The following is a 23388-nucleotide window of genomic DNA, read 5'->3' as shown; positions in this document are numbered from 1 at the left end:
TCTAGAACTAGAAATACCATATGACCCAGCCATCCCATTACTGGGTATATACCCAAAGGATTATAAATCATGCTGCTATAAAGACACATGCACACGTATGTTTATTGCGGCACTATCCACAATAGCAAAGACTTGGAATCAACCCAAATGTCCATCAGTGACAGACTGGATTAAGAAAATGTGGCACATATACACCATGGAATACTATGCAGCCATAAAAAAGGATGAGTTTGTGTCCTTTGTAGGGACATGGATGCAGCTGGAAACCATCATTCTCAGCAAACTATCGCAAGAACAGAAAACCAAACACCTCATGTTCTCACTCATAGGTGGGAACTGAACAATGAGATCACTTGGACTCTGGAAGGGGAACATCACACACCGGGGCCTATTATGAGGTGGGGGAACGGGGGAGAGATGGCATTGGGAGTTATACCTGATGTAAATGACGAGTTGATGGGTGCTGACGAGTTGATGGGTGCAGCACACCAACATGGCACAAGTATACATATGTAACAAACCTGCACGTTGTGCACGTGTGCCCTAGAACTTAAAGTATAATAATAAAAAAAAAATAATGAAGCCATGCATCTCTCCAATTTGCCAGCAATGTCTGAAATTTCTGTGCTTAACCTAATGGGTTAATTGGATCACTCTGCCATCATTGCTTCCATTCAAAGGAGTATTTTGCACAGCATAAAAACAAATTAATTTGTATCCAAATAATTTGACATAAATTGTAGGCCTCTCAACCTCAATTTCCTTCTGGATAAAACAGGCCTAGATTCAGTATCCACATTTGTTGCAAGAATAAAATAAAAATATGTTTATAAAAAAAAAAAAGAAATGGTTGGACAAACAGCGTTCCAGCTGTTTTCCGCTAAGAGTCTAACACCACTTACGATCTTCTAAAGTGGGAGGGCCACCACTGCCCCTCCCCCTGCCTAGTGTTGTTCAGATGACAGTTACAATAGAATCATTCTTCTTTTGCCAGAAGTGCAAATTGTTTCCCAAATGTGGCCTTGGGCTTTCAGGAGCCCAGTAGTGACTTCTGTGGTCCCTGATTTGCACCCTCACCCTGTTATTGGGGTTGTGCTTCATTTCTCTCTGTGGAAAGAGTGAAGTATTGCGAAGTATGACCCTCATCACCAAACCAACTCAGAGACAGCAAGTGCTTTGGCAAAGGAAAGGGCTGGCACAGAGAACAGAGTAAGTAATAACTGCTTTTATTTGTCCTATAAATGGATAATTATAGTACTTAAAAAATAAACATCAAAGAAGCATTATCTAACAACATACATGATGGTGGGCTGTGAGTGCAGCAGAAGTAGTGTGTAAAGTAGGTCTTCTCCAACAGAACAGTGGTGGGCAAAAAATATCAATGGTTTTCCAGTCTTCAAGCTTTATGAAGCAGGCAGGCAGAGAGAGCTGAGCTGACACAGTACTTACACTGTCAGGTGATAGACACATCGACCCAAGCACAGGATTTTTTTGGTTGATTTGTTTGTTTTTGAGACGGAGTCTTGCTCTGTCGCCCAAGCTGGAGTGCAGTGGCGCAACCTCAGCTCACTGCAAGCTCTGCCTCCTGGGTTCACGCCATTCTCCTGCCTCAGCCGCCTGAGTAGCTGGAACTACAGGTGCCCACCACCATGCCCGGCTAATTTTTCGTATTTTTAGTAGACACGGGATTTCACCGTGTTGGCCAGGATGGTCTTGATGTCTTAACCTCGTGATCCACCAGCCTCGGCCTCACAAAGTGCTGGGATTACAGGCATGAGCCACCGTGCCCAGCCCTGAGCACAGGATTTTTTAACAGCCAGGAAGGAGCATTTGGGGTTGGGATTCATTGAGTAAGTTGGGATTTTCCTTCTATTTGTGGGAAATTAATAATTTCTGGCTTACTGGATCAAAAGTGAAAAATTAATGCTGCCTCTTCTCTTTTATTGAGCAATTTAAAAATTTCATATGGCAGAAAACCAGAGGCTGTGGCTGCTCAGGGTGGCATGAGAGCAGAGTCTAGAAAGTTCAATCAAAAGCTTACATACTGCAAAATTAAAAATGGGTGACATTACCACTCTCATCTGCAGAGTTTTCAAGGAAATAATCATATGATTTGCATAATTAAGACATAATTAGTTCAGAAGGGAATGATCATAATCATGTGTTTGTATGGAAACTGAAACATGCTCTCAGGATGACTTATAAGACACATAAAGTAAAATCTCTAATAATACTGGATAATTTATCAAATAATTCTGTGCTCTTGAGCTTTTAGAAAAAAATTTATCCTGGCAGACTTTAAATATCTTGGTTTTTCTCATCATGCTAGCAGTTGTTGTAATACCAGCTACTTTCTACCTCCATTTTCTCCTCCACTTAGAAAACCTTTATTCCACTTACAGAGCATTATGGCCTTCCCAAATAACGAGTTGAAATTAAAGTCTGTGGAGTGTGAAGCATAGGATTCCTGGGATCAAAGTAGTCAAAACACATGCAAAACAAACATTTGTATAAAACGCTGCCTTTGGAAAAAAGAAGGTGATGTGTAGTACAGCTTATGCAATCTTGATTCAGGGTTTTAGGCACATTCTGCAATCTGGGTGAGAGTTTATTTGGACTCTTTTGCTAAGGAGATGAAATGTTCATTCCACCTGAAACACAGATTTTCCACACAGTGGTTAATAATAGCCTATTTTACCATAGGTGTTAGTGGCTCTGTGGATTCATTGAGTATAGGTCAGGATTCTTTTTCTATTCTATGGAAAGGGAAAGATTTCTGAATTTTGAGAATGAACTATTTTTCTAACCTCAGCCCACAGTCTCCAGAATGCTTGCATGAGATCATAAGACTCACTAAGTGGGACAATGAGAACTGTGCAGTACACATTCACTACTACCCAAGGGGGAAACCACCTACAGAATGTGTGCTTTCACATAAATTACACCTTCTGATTTGTTTTCTTAGGAGTTCCAGGTATAAAGTTTTATACAATGAAAACGAACCATTCACTAGCTTTAAAAACAATGATAATGATGGCCATCCCTTTGAGCAATTTTTATATACCATTCAGTTAGGTTAAGTGGTTTTGCATGTAATATCAGCATTTATTGAGCCCATTATTATTTTTATACCATTCTGGGTACTTCATGTGAATTCATTCATTAAATTCTCACAATAAGTCTATGTGGCAGGTACTAAGGGTACCCATCTTTTACAGGTAAGAACATTGAGACCCAGAAAGGTTCAGAAACTTAGCCAAGGCTACATGGCTAATGAATGGCACTGGCAGACTTCAAATTCAGGACTGTTTTCAGGGGTTGTGTTCTTGACTACATGCTGTTTTGCCTTTTCATAACAACCCTCAGGCTTTCGTGCTATCCTCATCTAAAATGAAGAAATAGGTTTGGAGCATTTCAGCCATTTATTAAATGTAGCTCCCCTAATACTTGACCAGGCTCAGATTTTATCCCGCTCTGACCTCAAGGCTCTCATGCTTTTCACAATTCCATACTCGTTAGACAGTACCCCTGCTTGTAGAGGGGAAAAAATGAGGGAGATGTTCTCCAGTAAACATTATCTATGTTTAGATTTGGAGCTTTTTCTGTTATACTAATATTGTCATAAAAATTAGACCGATTAATATATTTGGACATTCTTACTAATAAACCCCAGAGCTGCAAGTTTCCCACAGTGATTCCCAGTGGTTCTACCTGAAGACTAAGAGTCATGTGTTTATACCATCTGATTTCCAGCATGCAGACTCTTGTTTCTCAAACACAAACATCCATTTTTAATTGTTTATTGCTCACCTCTCCTTGATACTTCAAATACATATCAGATACTTCAAATGTAACTTACCAAATTTGAGCCTGTTATTTCCTACCCTCTACCTCACTCAAATAGCTTCCACCTCTTCTTGCATTTGATGTCTCAGTTCATTATGACTCGCCCCCCTCCCCCATCCAAGGGGCCTTGTGATGTGCTGTGTATCAGCAGTTTGTTACTTTTTATTACTGAATAGTATTCCATTGCATGGCTTTACCACGTTTTGTCTATACATTTAGCAACTGATAGACATTGAGGTTGGTTCCAGTTTGGAGTTATGAATAATGCTGCTATGAACATTCACAAGCAAGTCAATGGAGTCTTGCTATGTTGGCCAGGCTGGTCTCCAACTCCTCTCAAGCAATCCTCTCACCTTAACTTTCTAAGTAGCTGGAATTACAGACATGCACCACTGCGCCCAGCTTGGACATATATTTTCATTTCTCTTGGGTAGATAGTTTTATGTTTAACTTTTTGAGAAACCACAAAACTGTTTCCAAAATGACTACACAAATTTTATAACCACCAGCAATATATGAGTTCCTTTTTCTCCACATCTTCACCAACACTTGTTATTTTCTATAGCTTACTTTTGATAGCCATCCTAGTGTGTGTGAAAATGTACACTTAATGCTCTTCCCTAATTAATAATGATGTTGAGCATTTTTATGTGCTTATTAGCCATTCGTGTGTCTTCTTTATTAAAATATTTCTTCTGGGGCCACCACTGCCCCTCTTGCACTTTTGCCAGAAGTGCAAATCATTTCCCAAATGTGGCCTTGGGCTTTCAGAAGCCCAGTAGTGACTTCTGTGGTCCCTGACTTGCACCCTCACCATATTATTGGAGTCATGCTTCATTTCTTTCTGTTGAAAGAGTGAAGTATTGGGAAGTATGACCCTGGTCAATGAGTCAACTCAGAGACTTATTTTCAGTATGTATTCATGAATTCTTAGTCTTTACAAAGGCGTATAATTCATTACTGTATTTAATTATTTTGATTTTCCAATTGAACCACATTTGGCCAGTGGGAATCTCTCCAAGATGGTTCCTTGTGACATTTCCCCACTATCTTCTCACTTCCTGATTTTTGGACATAAAAAGGCTCATCTTGTACCTCTTCTGCCCTAGCTCCAGAAACAGCCATTTCATTTAGAAACTCTGGTTCCTCTGAGTGGAAATGGTATTAGAAACCAAGGTCTGGGCACAACTGTACTTTAAAGAGAGTAACCTGGCAGCTGAGTGAAGTATGCATTAGTTCTCTATTACCCTGTGTATTAGTCTGTTCTCATGCTGCTGTGAAGAAATACCTGAGACAGGGTAATTTATAAAGAAAAGAGGTTTAATTGATCCACAGTTCCAGATGGCTGGGGAGGCCTCAGGAAACTTACAATCATGGCAGAAGGTGAAGGGGAAGCAAGGCACTTTCCTCACAAGGCAGCAGGAAAGAGAAGTGCCAAGAAAAAGGGGAAAAGCCCCTTATAAAACCGTCAGATCTTGTGAGAACTCACTATCATGAAACAGCATGGAGTAACTGCCCCCATGATTCAGTTACCTCCCACTGGGTCCCTCCCATGACATGTGGGGATTATGGGAACTACAATTCAAGATGAGATTTGGGTGGGGACACAGCCAAACCATATCACTATGTGACAAATTACCACAGCTTTGTGGTCAAAAAAAGAAAAAAAAAAGTCTCACACTTTGTTTCGATCAAAGAATCAGGGGTAACTTAGCTGGGTGGATGTAGCTAATGGTTCTTCATGAAACTATAGTCAAAATGTTGTCTAAGTCTGCAGTCATCTAAAGGCTCAACAGGAACAGAAATGTCTGTTTTTGAGATAACTTACTCGCATATAGTACATGACTGTTGACAGGATGTACCATATTCTTACTGGCTGTTAGCAGGAGGCCTTGGTGCCTTGCCACATGAGCATCTCCACAGGGCTGCTGTGTGTCCTCACATGATAGCAGCTGGCTTCCCCTGGAGCAAGTGACCCAAAAGAGAGCAAGGCAGAAACCACAATGTTTTTTTATGACCTAGCTTCGAAAGCTGCACATCTTTTGCACAATAGCCTAGTGATTACACAAGTCGGTGTTATTCAATGTGGGAGGGAACCATATAAAGAATCATCAGGGGCCATCTTGGACTCTGGCTACCACACAAGCCCAAGATGGTAAAGAGACTTTTCTATGTAATTTTTATGTTATTTTCTATGCTGTGTTTTACTTTTCACATGTAGGTGTATCACCCATCAGGAATTGTTTTTAAGATATGGTGTGAGATAGGGAGTCAGGGTTCATTTATTCCTTTACTGATAGGCAGTTGTTATGGCACCATTTATTGAAATTTCCACTCTTTCCCCCACCATACCGCAGGGGCATCTTTGTCACAAATCATGTGCTCTTATATGTATAGGTTTATTGGTCTATTTGTCTTTGTGCCAGTGCTATGCTGCCTTGCTTATTGTAGCTTTATAAGGAGTCTTGACATCTGCTACCGTGATTGTTTTGGCTATTCTTGGCCCTTTGCTTTTATAAATAAATTTTATTTAGCGTTGGCCACTTTTTGCAATTATTTCTGCTCAGGCCTAACACTGGTAAGACTCTGATTTAATTGGCCTGGGGTGAAACCTAGGCATCAGGATTTTTATCAAACACTCCAAGTGATTCTAAAATACTGCCAGAGTTGACAACCATGGATCTAGATGAACTCTAGTCTGTGGCAGCAGGGAAAATTAAGGCCCAAGAAAGTGGAGTGCTTGCCAGAGGTTACACAGAGAGGCAGTTGCGGAACCAGGGCTCCAGTTCAGGTGCCTTGTTTTCCAGTGCAGTCCTCTTTCCAACATCTATATATACTCCTGGACATGCCACTGTAGATAAGTAGCAGAAAGGCAGAGAGGAGAGAGGTACCCAGAGACTTTTTAACTCCTTGCATCTGGGAGCTTCAGAGGAAATGGCAATTGAGGGACAAGGGGGATATTAGATGGTTAGTTTACAGACACATCCAAGATGCTCAGCAGGGAGGGCATAACAATGGAATAGTAAAGCTACACAGAGACCTGAGAGATCATCTTTCTAAATATTTGATAGATGAAGAAACAGGCCAAAGAGATCACATAACTCGTTACAAGCAGGGGCAGGACTTGGGTCTGAAGTGTGCCACACTCCTGGTTCAGTCCTCATTGTCCCACCATTGTCACAGACTGACAGGTTCTTCTTGCCTGCTGCTCAGAAAAACCAATGCACTGAGAACAGCAGGTATTGCAGCAAAGAAAGAGTTTAATTTTTGTGGGGCCAGACAAATGAGGAGAATGGGAGAAATTTCTCAAATCTATCTCTCTTAAGAATTCAGAGGGTAAAGTTTTTAAGGGTAAACTGGTAGTCAGGTGGTGGGGGAACTGAAACAATTGATTGGCTGAAGATGAAATCACAGGGGTGTCTAAATTGCCTTCACACAGCTAAGTCTTTTCCCAGGGAAGGGGGAAAGGGTGTTCTCAGAACCAAGTGGCATCTCTGTTGAAATGCTAAATCTGAAAAATATCTCAAAGACCAGTTCTTCAGGTTTCACAATAGTTATTTTATCTATAGGAGTAGTTGGGGAAGTTACAAATCTTATTACCTCTTATGTGACTTTGGAGCAGAAAGCAATGTATAGAAAAGCAAACTAAGCAGTGGTAGGTTATTGTTTAACCATGCTTATTCTTTAGCAAGGTTCAAGCCCCAACCATAATTCTAATCTTGTGTTATGAATGCAGCATCAGTCTCCAGCAAGAGGGGGGTCAGTTTTCCTTCCTTCAAAGTTTAACTGTAAACTAAATTCCTTTCATATTATCTTGGCCTCCATGCTAGAATAAACAACAACAAAAAGAAAGAAGAAAGAGAGAGAAGAAGAGAAGAAAAGAGAAGAGAAGAAAGAGAAGAGAAGAGAAGAGCCTGTGAGGTTAAAAGCAAGATAGAGTTAGTCATGTTAGATTTCTCTCATTACTTACAATTCTGCAAAGGTAGTTTCACTATGTTCAGCGTTATACTCAGGTGCATTTAGGCAAAATTGTTCATCTTGAATATTTTAACAGTGTTGGCATATGCTAACCATTCAACATATTTTTTGAATGAATAAGTGAATAACTTGAAATTTATGGATATTTAAAAACAATACCATTTCATGCAGTAACTCCCACAGGCATGAGCCACCGCACCCAGCCTAGACTAAAGACGTATTCAATTAAACATTCTTAATATGCTTTAGTAAGAGCTATTGAGGCTTTCATTTTACAGATGAATATTAAAGTATCATGAACCAAATAGGCTCAGTGCTGTAAGAAATAACTCAATAGTCCTGGCATGGTGGCTCATGCCTGTAATCCTAGCACATTGGGAGGCCAAGGTGGGAGGATTGTTTGAGCCCATGAGTTCAAGACCAGCCTGGGCAATGTGGTGAGACCCCATCTAAAAAAAATACAAAAATTAGCTGGGCACAGTGGTGCATGCCTCTGGTCCTAGGTCCTCAAGAGACCGAGGTGGGAGGCTCACTTGAGCCTGGGATGTCCAGGCTGCTGTGAGCCATGATTATGCCACTGCACTCCAGCCTAGATGACAGAGTGAGACCCTGTCTCAAAAAAATAAAAAGAAAAAAGAAATAACACAATTGCTTCCAGACGAGCAATCGCAATCTGGTAGGACACTGTTCCTTTATTTCTCAAGGAATAGATGTTCGTTATAGAAAATTTGAGAAATATAGAAAAGAATTAAGAGTAAAACAAAAATCAAACACATAAATTGTAAGTCAGATCATGTCCCTTCTCTGCTAAAAACTCTTTTTTTTCTTTTCTTTCCATTTCTCTTCTCTTTTGCTATCAAATATATCACTGCAATGAATAACTTACCCCAAACTATTTTTCATCTGATTATCTCCCATAGTGAATATCTTAAGAGTAGAATTTATTGGGTTAAATGACATAAATGCCTAATTTTTAAAATTTTGGGTTGATTTTAAGTTACAGAAAAATTGCAAAAGTGGTCCAAAGATCTCATATTTCCTTCACCCAACCTCTACTAATTTTGACATCTTACATAATCATGGTTCGTTTGTCAAAACTAAGAAATTAACATTGGTATAATACTATTAACTAAATTACAGACTTTATTTGAGTTCCCCAGTTTTTCCACTAAAGTCAGTATTCTGTTCAATCTAGGATGCCACTCTACGTTTAGGAATAATTAGAATCTTGGTACATATTCTTAAATTTTCTCCAGATATGTGGTTCCAGTCTGTATTGCCAACAGCAATGTATGACTGCTTCTCCCTTATCAATAAGGGAGTGTTTTCCTTTTTCAAAAATATCTTTAAAATTCAATGGTTAAAAATGGTATCTCACTGTAATAGTTCCATTTCGATGAATTTGAAAAATGTTTTGTATTATTGGCTGTTTATATTTTTAAAAATTTTTGGCCAGGCATGGTGGCTGATGCCTGTAATCCCAGCACTTTGGAGGCTGAGGCAGGTGGATCACCTGTGGCCAGGAGTTCGAGACCAGCCTGGCCAACAGGGTGAAATGTTGTCTCTACTAAAAATATAAAAATTAGCTGGGGATGGTGGCACACACCTGTAATCCCAGTTACTCGGGAGGCTGAGGCACAAGAATCGCTTGAACCCAGAAAGTGGAGATTGCAGTGAATCGAGTTCAAGCCACTGCACTCCAGCCTGGGTGACAGAGCGAGACTGTCTCAAAAAAAAAAAAAAAAAAAAAAAAAAAGTATCTCAAAATTTAACTCAAGATGGATTAAAGACTTAAATGTAAAACCCAAAACTATAAAAACTCTAGAAGACAACCTAGGCAATACCATTCAGGACGTAGGCACTGGCAAAGATTTCATGACGAAGATACCGAAAGCAATGGCAACAAAAGCAAAAATTGACAAATGAGATCTAATTAAACTAAAGAGCTTCTGCACAGCAAAAGAGACTGTCAACAGAGTGAACAGACAACCCACAGAATGGGGGAAAAATTTTGCAAACTATACATCCAGCAAAGGTCTGATATCAAAAGTCTATAAGGAACTTAAACAAATGTACAAGAAAAAACAACCTCATTAAAAAGTGGGCAAAGGATATGAACAGACACTTCTCAAAAGAAGACATACATGTGGCCAACAAGCATATAAAAAAAGCTCAATATCACTGATCATTAGAGAAATGCAAATCAAAACTACACTGAGAAACCATTTCACACCAGTAAGATTGGCTGTTACGAAAATAAAAAAATAACAGATGCTGGTGAGGTTGTGGAAAAAAAGGAATGCTTATACACTGTTGATGGGAGTGTAAATTAGTTTAACCATTGTGGAAGACAGTGTGGTGATTCCTCAGAGACTTAAAGACAGAAATATTTTTTGAGCCAGCAATCTATTACTGGGTATATACCCAAAGGAATATAAATCATTATATCATAAAGACACATGCACACATGTTCATTGCAGCACTATTCACAATAGCAAAAACATGGAATCAATCTAAATACCCATCAATGATAGATTGGGTATAGAAAATGTGGTACATATACAGCATGGAATACTATGCAGTAATAAAAAAGAACAAGATCATATCCTTCACAGGGATGTTGTTGGAGCTGGAGGCCATTATCCTTAGCAAACTAATGCAGGAACAGAAAACCAAATCCCTCATGCTCTCACTTATAAGTGGGAGCTAAATGATAAGAACACATGGACACATAAAGGGGAACAACACACACTGGGGCCTATCTCAGGGTGGAGGATGGGAGGAGGGAGAGGATCAGGAAAAATTACTAATGGGTACTAGGTTTAATACGTGGGTAATGAAATAATCTGTACAACAAACCCCCATAGAAGTGGCTACGTTGTCTGGGGTATATACCCTGGGGTTCATGGTCATGCACCAGGAAAATGTAAGACATGGACACACAAGAGGAGTTTAGGAGTGGAGGTTTAATAGGCAGAAGAGAAGAGAAAGAGAAACAGCTTTCTATATAGAGAGAGTGGGGTCCCTGGGTGGAAAAGACCCGCAGGCGGCACTGAATTTTATAGTCAGGTTTGAGGAGGCAGCGTCTGATTTACAAAGGGTTCACAGATTGGTTCGATCAGGTATGACATTTACATAGCAGATGGGGAAAGGCCAGTTGTCCCACCCTAATCTTATTATGCAAATGGGCTTTCCAGTTGATCTGAGCCCTCTTGTCTGCTTCTTACTGTACACATGGCTGGCAGAGAAGGGAAGATGAAGCCGCCATCTTGAACACGTCTAGCCCCTAGTTCCTGCCAGCATTCACCTGTGCAAGCTCCCAGCTTGCTCGTCTATGTCCGCAGATCGACTTTACAGGCTATTCTTTGTTAGACAATGATTTGGGGCTGCTTTTCATTAAAGAGAAAAGCCTTACCGAGGACTTCCGTACCCTCACTCTCTGCCTAAGTGATTTCTTCTTAACTCCTGTATCACCATGACACAAGTTATCCTATGTAACAAACCTGCACATGTACCCCTGAACTTAAAAGTTTAACACAATAATTTGTATCTTTTGCCTATTTTTAAAATTAGGGTGTTCTACTACTGAATTATAGCACTCACAGTTCACTAGAAGAAATACTATGCTATAGTATATGAAAATACTGAAGATACTATATATTATAGTATATACAGATTTATAAGCACTGACTTATAAGCACTTTATATATTAAGGATATTGAATTTTTGGCAAGACTGATACAAACATTTTTTTCATGATTTGCCAGCCGTTTTTTGGAATACTAGAGTTTTCTATTTTTATGTCATTAAGTGTATTGTTTTAGTTTTCTGATTGATTCTATTACTTTTTTTAAGAGTTGGATTTTTTCTTTCTTTTTTTTTTGAAACAGCCTTATTGAAGAACATTGACAGATAAAAATTGTACATATTTAAGGTATACAACTTGATGTTTTGATATATGTATACATTGTGAAATGGTCTTCACAATCAAACCAATTAACATATCTATCACCTCACAAAGTTACCATTTTCTTTTTCTTCTTTTATTATTATCTTTTTTTGTGGTAAAAACATTTAAGATCTACTTCTTAGAAAATTTCAAGTAAGGAATATTGTTAACCATAGCCACCAGGCTGTACATTAGATCTGTAGAACGTATTCATCCTGCATATTGAAACTTTTTATCCTTTGACCAACATTACCATTTCCCCCTCCCCACTGCCCCTGGCAGCTACCATTCTGCTTTATAATTCAATGAGTGTGACTGTTTCAGATTTCACACATCAGTTAGATCAAGCAGTATTTGTCTTTCTATGTCTGCCTTATTTCATTTAGCATAATATCCTCCAGGTTCATCCATGTTGTTGCAACTGGCAAAATTTCATTCTTTCCTGAGGCTGAATAATATTCCATCGTGTGTGTGTGTGTGTGTGTGTGTGTGTGTGTACACCACATTTTCTTTTATCCATTCATCCATCAGTGGATGTTTACATTCTTTTCATATTTTAGCTGTTGTGAATAATGCTGCAGTGAACATGGGAGTGCAGATAAATCTTCAAGATCTTAATCTTCATTTCCGTTTCTGTGGGTATATCCCGGAAGAGAGATTGCTAGATCATATGGTAGTTCTATTTTTTATTTTTTGAGTTTTGAGGATCCTGTATACTGTTTTTGATAAAGGCTGTCCCAATATACATTCTCACAAACACTGTACAAGAGTTCCCTTTTTCCTGCATCTTTGTCAACACTTTTAACCTCTTGTCTTTTTGATAATAGCCAATAGCCATCCTAATAGGTAAGAGGTGATGTTTCATTGGGTTTTCATCTACATTTCCCTGATTATTAGTGATGATGAGCACCACTACATATACCTGTTGGCCATTTGTATGTCTTCTTTCTAGAAATGCCTATTTAGGTCCCTTGTCCTTTTTATAATTGGATTATTTGTTTCTGCTATTGACTCGTGTGAGTTCCTTATATATTTTGGATATTAACACCTTATAAGATGTATGGTTTGCAAATATTTTCTCCCATTCCATAGGTTGCTATTTAACTCTGTGATTTTTTTTCTTTGCTGTGCAGTAGCTTTTTAATTTGATGTGATTCTACTTGTCTATTTTTGCTTTTGTTGCCTGTACTCTTGGTATCTTATTCAAACATATTATTGCCAAGACAAATGTCAAAAAGCTTTTTCCCTATGCTTTCTTATAGTAGTTTTACAGTTCTGAGTCTTATGTTTAAGTTTTTAATCCCTTTTGAGTTTATTTTTGTTTATGGTATCAGATAATTTCATTCTTTTGCCTGTGAATATCCAGTTTTCCCAACATTAGTTAATGAAGAGACCATCCTTTCACTATTGTGTGTTCTTAGCACGGTAGTTAAGATTGACTGTAAATGCATGGATTTATTTATGGGCTCTCTATTCTGTTCCATTAATCTATATGTCTGTCTTTATGTCAGTACCATCTCATTTAGATTACTGTAGCTTTGAAATATCTTTTGAAATCAGGAAGTGTGATGTCGCCAGTTTTATTATTATTTCTCAAGATTGCTTTCAGCCTGGGCAACATGTCAAAACTCCATCTCTACACACACAAAAAAAAGTACAAAAATTAACTGGGTGTGGTATTGTGCATCTGCAGTTCCAGCTATTCAGGGGGATGGGGCAAGAGGATCACTTGAGCCCGAAGGTCAAGGCTGGAGTGAGCCATGATTGCGCCACCACACTCCAACCTGGGTGACAGAGCAAGACCCTGTCTTAAAAAAGCAAACAAAAAAAAAACCAACCAAACAAACAAACAAAAAAGAAGACAAGCAAGATTGCTTTGGCTATTTGGGGTCTTTTGAAGTTCCATATGAATTTTAGAATTGTTTCTCTCTACACGTGTGTAGGGAGTGCTATTTGAAATTTGTTAGGGCTTGCATTGAATCTGTAGATCATTTTGGGTAGTATAGACAATTTCATTATATCCCTCTAATTCACAAACATGGGACGTCCTTCCATTTATGTAATCTTCTTTAATTTCCTTCATCAGTGTTTTGTAATTTTGAGTGTACAAGTCTTTCCCCTCTTTGGTTGGTTAAGTTTATTCCTATGTATTTTATTCTTTTTGTTGCTATTATATATGGGAATGTTTGCCTATTTCCTTTTTGGAAAATTTATTGTTAGAAACAATATAGAAACACTGCTGAATTTTGTATGTTGATTTTGTATCCTGCAACTTTATTGAATTTGTTAATTAGTTCTAACAGATTTTTTGTTGAGCCTTTAGGATTTTCCACATGTGTAAATAATCGGGGTTTTTTTTTTTTGTTGTTTTTGTTTTGTTTTGTTTTTTGAGACAGGGTCTCACTCTGTCACCCAGGCTGGAATGCCGTGTTGTGATCATGGCTCCTCGCAACCTCTGCCTCCCGGGTTCAAGCAATTCTCCTGCTTCAACCTCCCTACTAGCTGGGATTTCAGGCGCCTGCCACCACGCCTGGTTAAGTTTTGTATTTTTAGTAGAGGCAGAGTTTCACCATGTTGGCTACACTGGTCTCAAACTCCTGACCCCAAGTGATCTGCCTGCCTTGGCCTCCCAAAGTGCTGGAATTACAGGCATGAGCCACCATGCCTGGCCATGTGTAAATAATCTTGTCATCTGCAGAGATAATTTTACTTCTTCTTCTTTAGCTTGGATGACTTTTTATTTCTTTTTTCTGTCTAGTTGTTTTGCTTAGGTTTTCCAATATTTTATTGATAATAGTGGTAAGAGTGAGCATCCCTTCCTTGTATCAGGTCTTAGAGGAAAAGCTTTCAGTTTTTCACCATTGATTATGATGTTGGCTGTGACCTTTACATATATGGCTTTTACTGTATTGAGGTACGTTCCCTCTATACCTATATTGTTGAAAGTTTTTTATTGTGAAAGGATGTCAAATTTTGTCAAATGCTTTTTCTGTTATCTATTAAGATGATCATGTGGTTTTTACCTGTCATTCTGTTAATGTAGTATATGGCATTGTTTGAGTTGCAGATGCTGAACCATTCTTGCATTTCAGAGATAAATCCCACTTGTTCATGGTGTATGATCTTCTTAATATGCTGTTGAATTTGGTTTGCTGGTACTACATTGAGGATTTTTATGGCTATGTTCATCAGTGATGTTGGCCTATGGTTTTCTTTTCTTGTGATATATTTGGCTTTCATATTGGGGTAATGCTGGCCTCTAAAGTGAGTATGAAAGTGTTCCCTATTCTCCTATTTTTAAGGAGTGTAAGAGGGATTGGTTTTAGTTCTTCTTTGAATATTAGAAAAAGCCATGGTCCTGGGCTTTTCTTTATTAGCAGGTATTTGATTACTGATTCAGTGTTCTTATTTATTTTCAGATTTTAGTGTTTTCTTGATTTAGTTTTGGTAGGTTGTATGTTACTAGGGATTTTCTGTTTCTTCTAGGTTATCCAATTTGTTGATGTGTAATTGTTCATAAATTGTCTCATAATGTTTTAATTTCTGAGTCATCCATTGTAATGTCTTCTTTCTTATTTCTAATTTGTCTTCTTTTTTTTTCTTAGTTTAGCTGAAGGTTTGTTGATTTTATCTTTCCAAATAATCAACTCTTGGTTTTATTGATTTTTCTATTGCTTTTCTATTTGCTATTTATTTATGCTCTAATCTTTATTATTTCCTTTCCTCTGTTAACTATGAGCTTCGTTTGGTTTGTTCCCCCTAGTCTCTTGAGATGTAAAGTCAGGTTGTTTATTTGAGATCTTCCTCTCTTAATATATGCATTTATCACTATAAACTTCTCTCGTAACATAGCTTTTACTGCATCCCATACATTTTAGTATGTTGTGTTTAGGTTTTTATTTGTCCCAAGATGTTCCTTGAATTTCCCTTTGATTTCTTCTTTGACCCAATCTTTATTAGAGTGTGTTGTTTTGTTTTCCCATATTTGTGAATTTTTTCATTTTCTTACTGTTTTTGATTTCTAGTTTCATTTCACTATGGTTAGAAAAGATATTTGGTATGATTTCCATTTTTTTTTTAATTTGTTAAGACTTGTTTTGTTACTTAATATATAAACTATCCTGGAGAATGTTTTGTGTGCACATGAGAAGAATGTATATTCTTCTGTTGGATGGAAAGTTCTGTATTTGTCTGTTAGGTCCATCTGGTCCATAGTGTTGTTCAAGTCACCTGTTTTCTTTTTTTAATTGATTTTCTGTCCAGATGTTCTATCCATTATTGAGAGCAGGGTGTTGAAGTCTCCTACTGTTATTGTATTACTGTCCATTTCTCTTTTTAGATAGATCAGTATTTGCTTTTATGTATCTAGATACCCTGATATTGGATGTGTATATATTTATAATTCTATCTTCTTCTTCAGTTGGCCCTTTTATCATTGTAAAATGATCTTTTTGTCTCTAGTTACAGTTTTTTACTTAAAGTCTATTTTATCTGGCATGAGTATAGCCATCCTTGCTCTCTTTTGGTTAACATATGCATAGAATATCTTTTTCCATTGCTTCACTTTCAGCCTATGTGTGTCCTTAAATCTGAAGTGAGTCTCTTGTAGACAACATACAGTTGGATCTTGTTTTTAAATCCATTCAGTTACTCTATGTCTTTTGATTGGGAAGTTAAGTCTATTTACATTTGAAGTAATTATCAATGGGTAAAGGCTTACTATTACCAGTTTGATAATTGTTTCTGGTCTATTTTGTTACTCTGTATGTATTTCTCCCTCTTTCTGCCTTCCCTTGTGATTTATGTTTTGGGCTTGCATAAAGCATCTTATAGTTACAACTGTCTATTTCAAGCTGATACTAACTTCAATCTCATACAAAAATGCCATTTGCGCTAACTAGAATAACCAATGCAGAGAAGTCCTTAAACGACCTGATAGAGATGAAAACCATGATACAAGAACTACTTGACAAATGCACAAGCTTCAGTAAATGACTTACTCAACTGGAAGAAAGGGTATCAGTGAGAGAAGATCAAATGAATGAAATGAAGCAAGAAGAGAAGTTTAGAGAAAAAAGAGTAAAAGGAAACGAACAAAGCCTCCAAGAAATATGGGATTATGTGAAAAGACCAAATCTAAATCTGATTGGTGTACCTGAAAGTGACAGGGAGAATGGAACCAAGTTGGAAAACATTCTGCAGGATATCATCCAGGAGAACTTACCCAACCTAGTAAGGCAGGCCAACATTCAAATTCAGGAAATACAGAGAACGCCACAAAGATACTCCTTGAGAAGAGCAACTGCAAGACACATAATTGTCAGATTCACCAAAGTTGAAATGAAGGAAAAAATGTTAAGGGCAGCCAGAGAGAAAGGTCGGGTTACCCACAAAGGGAAGCCCATCAGACTAACAGCAGATCTCTTGGCAGAAACTCTCCAAGCCAGAAGACAGTGGGGGCCAATATTCAACATTCTTAAAGAAAAGAATTTTCAACCCAGAATTTCATATCCAGCCAAACTAAGTTTCATAAGTGAAGGAGAAATAAAAATCCTTTACAGACAAGCAAATGCTGAGATTTTGTCACCACCAGGCCTGCCCTACAAGAGCTCCTGAAGGAAGCAATAAACATGGAAAGGAACAACCGGTACCAGCTACTGCAAAAACATGCCAAAATGTAAAGTTCATCGATGCTAGGAAGAAACTGCATCAACTAATGAGCAAAATAACCAGCTAACATCATAATGACAGGATCAAGTTCACACATAACAATATTAACCTTAAATGTAAATGGGCTAAATACTCCAATTAAAAGACACAGACTGGCAAATTGGATAAACAGTCAAGACCCATAAGTTTGCTATATTCAGGAGGCCCATCTCACATGCAGAGACACACATAGGCTCAAAATAAAGGGATGGAGGAAGATCTACCAAGCAAATGGAAAACAAAAAAAAAGGCGGTGGTTGCATTCCTATTCTCTGATAAAACAGACTATAAACCAACAAAGATCAAAAGAGACAAGGCCATTACATAATAGTAAAGGGATCAATTAAACAGGAAGAGCTAACTATCCTAAATATATATGCACCCAATACAGGAGCACCCAGATTCATAAAGCAAGTCCTTGGAGACTTAAAAAGAGACTTAGAATCCCATACAATAATAATGGGAAACGTTAACGCACCACTGTCAATATTAGACAGATCGACGAGACAGAAAGTTAACCAGGATGTCCAGGAAGTGAACTCAGCTCTGCACCAAGTGGACCTAATAGACATCTACAGAACTCTCCACCCCAAATCAACAGAATATACATTATTCTCAGCACCACATCACACTTATTCCAAAATTGACCACATAGTTGGAAGTAAAGCACTCCTCAGCAAATGTAAAAGAACAGAGATTATAACAAACTGTCTGCCAGACCACAGTACAATCAAACTAGAACTCAGGATTAAGAAACACACTTAAAACTGCTCAACTACATGGAACTAAACAACCTGCTCCTGAATGACTACTGGGTACATAACGAAATGAAGGCAGAAATAAAGATGTTCTTTGAAACTAATGAGAACAAAGATACAACATACCAGAATCTCTGGGACACATTTAAAGCAGTGTGTAGAGGGAAATTTATAGCACTAAATGCCCACAAGAGTAAGCAGGAAAGATCTAAAATTGACACTAACATCGCAACTAAAAGAACTAGAGAAGCAAGAGCAAACACATTCAAAAGCTAGCAGAAGGCAAGAAATAACTAAGATCAGAGCAGAACTGAAGGAGATAGAGACACAAAAAACTCTTCAAAAAATCAATGAATCCAGGAGCTGGTTTTTTGAAATGATTGACAAAATTGATAGACTGCTAGTAAGACTAATAAAGAAGAAAAGAGAGAAGAATCAAATAGAGACAATAAAAAATGATAAAGAGGATATCACCACCGACCCCACAGAAATACAAACTACCATCAGAGAATACTATAAACACCTCTATGCAAATAAACTAGAAAACCTAGAAGAAATGGATAAATTCCTGGAAACATATACTCTCCCAAGACTAAACCAGGAAGAAGTTGAATCCCTGAATAGACCAATAGCAGGCTCTGAAATTGAGGCAATAATTAATAGCCTACCAACCAAAAAAAGTCCAGGACCAGATGGATTCACAGCCGAATTCAACCAGAGGTACAAGGAGGAGCTGGTACCATTCCTTCTGAAACTATTCCAATCAATAGAAAAAGAGGGAATCCTCCCTAACTCATTTTATGAGGCCAACATCATCCTGATACCAAAGCCTGGCAGAGACACAACAAAAAAAGAGAATTTTAGACCAGTATCCCTGATGAACATCGATGCAAAAATCCTCAATAAAATACTGGCAAACCGAATCCAGCAGCACATCAAAAAGCTTATCCACCATGATCAAGTGGGCTTCATCCCTGGGATGCAAGACTGGTTCAACATATGCAAATCAATAAACGTAATTCAGCATATAAACAGAACTAAACACAAAAACCACATGATTATCTCAATAGATGCAGAAAAGGCCTTTGACAAAATTCAACAGGCCTTCATGCTGAAAACTCTCAATAAATTCGGTATTGATGGAACGTATCTCAAAATAATAAGAGCTATTTATGACAAAGCCACAGCCAATATCATACTGAATGGGCAAAAACTGGAAGCATTCCCTTTGAAAACTGGCATAAGACAGGGATGCCCCCTCTCACCACTCCTATTCTACATAGTGTTGGAAGTTCTGGCTAGGGCAATCAGGCAAGAGAAAGAAATAAAGGGTATTCAGTTAGGAAAAGAAGTCAAATTGTCCTTGTTTGCAGATGACATGATTGTATATTTAGAAAACCCCATCATCTCAGCCCCAAATCTCCTTAAGCTGATAAGAAACTGCAGCAGTCTCAGGATACAAAATCAATGTGTAAAAATCACAAGCATTCTTATACACCAATAACTGACAAACAGCCAAATCATGAATGAACTCCTATTCACAATTGCTTCAAAGAGAATAGAATACCTAGAAATCCAAATTACAAGGGATGCAAAGGACCTCTTCAAGGAGAACTACAAACCACTGCTCAGTGAAATAAAAGAGGACACAAACAAATGGAAGAACATACTATATTCATGGATAGGAAGAATCAATATTGTGAAAATGGTCATACTGCCCAAGGTAATTTATAGATTTAATGCCATCCCCATTGAATTGGAAAAAACTGCTTTAAAGTTCATATGGAACCAAAAAATACTGGCAAACCGAATCCAGCATTGCCAAGACAATCAATCCTAAGCCAAAAGAACAAAGCTGGAGGCATCATGCTACCTGACTTCAAACTATACTACAAGGCTACAGTAACCAAAACAGCATGGCACTGGTACCAAAACAGAGATATAGACCAATGGAACAGAAGAGAACCCCCAGAAATAATACTACACATCTAAAGCCATCTGATCTTTGACAAACCTGATGAAAACAAGAAATGGGGAAAGGATTCCCTATTTAATAAATGGTGCTGGGAAAACTGGCTAGCCATAAGTAGAAAGCTGAAACTGGATCCTTTCCTTATTCCTTATACGAAAATTAATCAAGATGGATTAGAGACTTAAATGTTAGACCTAAAACCATAAAAACCCTAGAAGAAAACCTAGGCAATACCATTCAGAACGTAGGCATGGGCAAGGACTTCATGTCTAAAACACCAAAAGCAATGGTAACAAAAGCCATAATTGACAGATGGGATCTAATTAAACTAAAAAGCTTCTGCACAGCAAAAGAAACTACCATCAGAGTGAACAGGCAACCTACAGAATGGGAGAAAATTTTTGCAATCTACTCATCTTACAAAGGGCTGATATCCAGAACCTACAAAGAACTCAAATTTATGAGAAAAATACAACCCCATCAAAAAGTGGACAAAGGATATGAACAGACACTTCTCAAAAGAAGACATTCATACAGCCAACAGACACATGAAAAAATGCTCATCATCACTGGCCATCAGAGAAATGCAAATCAAAACCACAATGAGATACCATGTCCCACCAGTTAGAATGGCAATCATTAAAACATCAGGAAACAACAGGTACTGGAGAGGATGTGGAGAAATAGGAACACTTTTACACTGTTGGTGGGACTGTAAACTAGTTCAACCATCGTGGAAAACAGTGTGGCAATTCCTCAAGGATCTAGAACTAGAAATACAATTTGACCCAGCCATCCCATTACTGGGTATATACCCGAAGGTTTATAAATCATGCTGCTCTAAAGACACATGCACACATATGTTTATTGCGGCACTATTCACAATAGCAAAGACTTGGAATCAACCCAAATGTCCATCAGTGACAGACTCGATTAAGAAAATGTGGCACATTTACACCATGGAATACTATGCAGCCATAAAAAAGGATGAGTTTGTGTCCTTTGTAGGGACATGGATGCAGCTGGAAACCATCATTCTCAGCAAACTATCGCAAGAACAGAAAACCAAACACCGCATGTTCTCACTCATAGGTGGGAACTGAACAATGAGATCACTTGGACACAGGAAGGGGATCATCATACACCAGGGCCTATTGTGGGGAGGGGGCAGGGGAAAAGGATAGCATTAGGAGATATACCTAATGTAAATGACGAGTTAATGGGTGCAGCACACCAACATGGCACATGTATACATATGTAACAAACCTGCACGTTATGCACATGTACCCTAGAACTTAAAGTATAATAATAAAAATAATTTTTTTTGAAAAATAAATAAATTAATTGTATTAGCATTGCAAAAAACAATAGATTGACCAGATATTTTCTTCACTTTCAGCCATAGCTATAAGTTTAGGTCCATACAAGGAGTTTCATTTTGTTACGCAAGGTTTCATTTCTTCCCCATTTTTAAAGCAAAGTATGTTTCTCTAAATATAAACAGTTTCCTCTAGTAAAAAAAAAAAAAAAAAAAAAAAAAAGTGGCATGTATACAGCATGGAATACTATGCAGCCATAAACAAGGATGAGTTCATGTGCTTTGTAGGGACATGGATGCAGCTGGAAACCATCATTCTCAGCAAACTATTGTAAGAACAGAAAACCAAACACTCATGTTCTCACTCATAGGTGGGAATTGAACAATGAGAACACTTGGACACAGGAAGGGGAACATCACACAATGGGGCCTGTTGTGGGGTGGGGGGAGTGGGGAGGGATAGCATTAGGAGACATACCTAATGTGAATGACGAGTTAATGGGTGCAGCACACCAACATGGCACATGTATACATATGTAACAAACCTGCACATTGTGCACATGTACCCTAGAACTTAAAGTATAATAAAAAAGAAAAAAAAATGCCATTCTCCCCAACGTTTGTGTCCTTGAATTCAGTGTTTAATTCTCTTTATAGTCTGTATCCATTAACAATTTTTTTGTGGTTATAATTATTCTAAATGTTTTTGTCTTTTAGCTTTTGTTGTTGTTGTTTTGTTTTTACAAGTCTTGCTCCATCACCAGACTGCAGTGCAGTGGCACGATCTCGGCTCACAGCAACCTCCGACTCCCTTGGTTCAAGTGATTCTCCTGCCTCAGCCTCCTGAGTAGCTGGGATTACGGTGGCACAGCTAATTTTTGTATTTTTAGTAGAGATAGGGTTTCACCATGTTAGCCAGGATGATCTTTATTTCCTGACATCATGATCTGCCTACCTCAGCCTCCCAAAGTGCTGGGATTACAGGCATGAGCCACCGGGCCCAGCCGTCTTTTAGCTTTTATATTAGGGTGAAAAGTAATTTATGTACTATTATAGTGTTACATTATTCTATATTTGCCTGTATATTTACTTTTACCAGTGAGAGTTATGCTTTCATGTTGCTATTTAACATGTTTTCATTTTAATTTGAAGAATTTCCTTAAGCATTTCTTATAAGGCGGGTCTAGTGGTAACAAACAGATTCCCTCAGTTTCATTTGTCTGGGAATGACTTTCTCTATCCTTTATTTTTAAAGGATATTTTTGCCAAATGCAATATTCTTATTTGGCAGTTTTTTTTTTTTTTTTTTTTTTAGAATTTTGAATACATCATCCTACTCTATCCTTGGCTGCAGGGATTTTGCTGAGCAATCCACTGAGAGTCTTATGGATAATTAGCCTTATCCCTTAATGAAAACTGATTTGACCCTCATACAAAGGGAAGAACTGATAAGAATATGAAATATCTTAGCCAGGCATAGTGGCATGCGCCTGTAGTCCTAGGTACTTAGGAGGCTGAGGTGGGAGGATCACTTGAGCCTGCAGTGAGGCGTGATCATGCCACCCTAGCCTGGGCAACAGAGTGAGACCCTGTCTCAAAAAAATAAATAAAAGAATATAAAAGTATTATCATTTCAATCATGATAATACCAAATTTACTAATGAACAAATACCCTACTTAAATGAATTTGGTTTCTAAAAACAATGCAGCAAAACTGAAGATTTGAGGGTGCCACATTATTCAGTGTTCCTCTTGTTTCACTACTGTTATTTCACTAAAACTCATACTCTGGTGGCACAGGCACAGTCACTAAGGAAGCAGACAGAAAACAATGACAGGTTTGCTTGTATCATCTCCT

The 23388-nt window shown here is 38.0% G+C and overlaps 2 long non-coding RNA genes across 2 annotated transcripts in view; both read left to right on the top strand.

Annotated features, from left to right (window-relative positions):
- Positions 1-23388, top strand: part of LOC114678375 (uncharacterized) — an 82574-nt gene that overhangs the window by 11622 nt on the left and 47564 nt on the right. The window lies entirely within an intron of this gene.
- On the top strand, positions 1041-7727 carry LOC144340820 (uncharacterized). Its single transcript, XR_013417264.1, has 2 exons — positions 1041-1209; positions 7677-7727. It is a non-coding gene; the product is annotated as an uncharacterized LOC144340820 (long non-coding RNA).

This window comes from Macaca mulatta, chromosome 5, assembly GCF_049350105.2.
Source record: "Macaca mulatta isolate MMU2019108-1 chromosome 5, T2T-MMU8v2.0, whole genome shotgun sequence".
Classification (NCBI taxonomy): Eukaryota; Metazoa; Chordata; class Mammalia; order Primates; family Cercopithecidae; genus Macaca; species Macaca mulatta.
The sequence above is the reverse complement of the archived record's forward strand: the minus strand, read 5'-3'. Positions and strand labels throughout refer to the sequence as shown.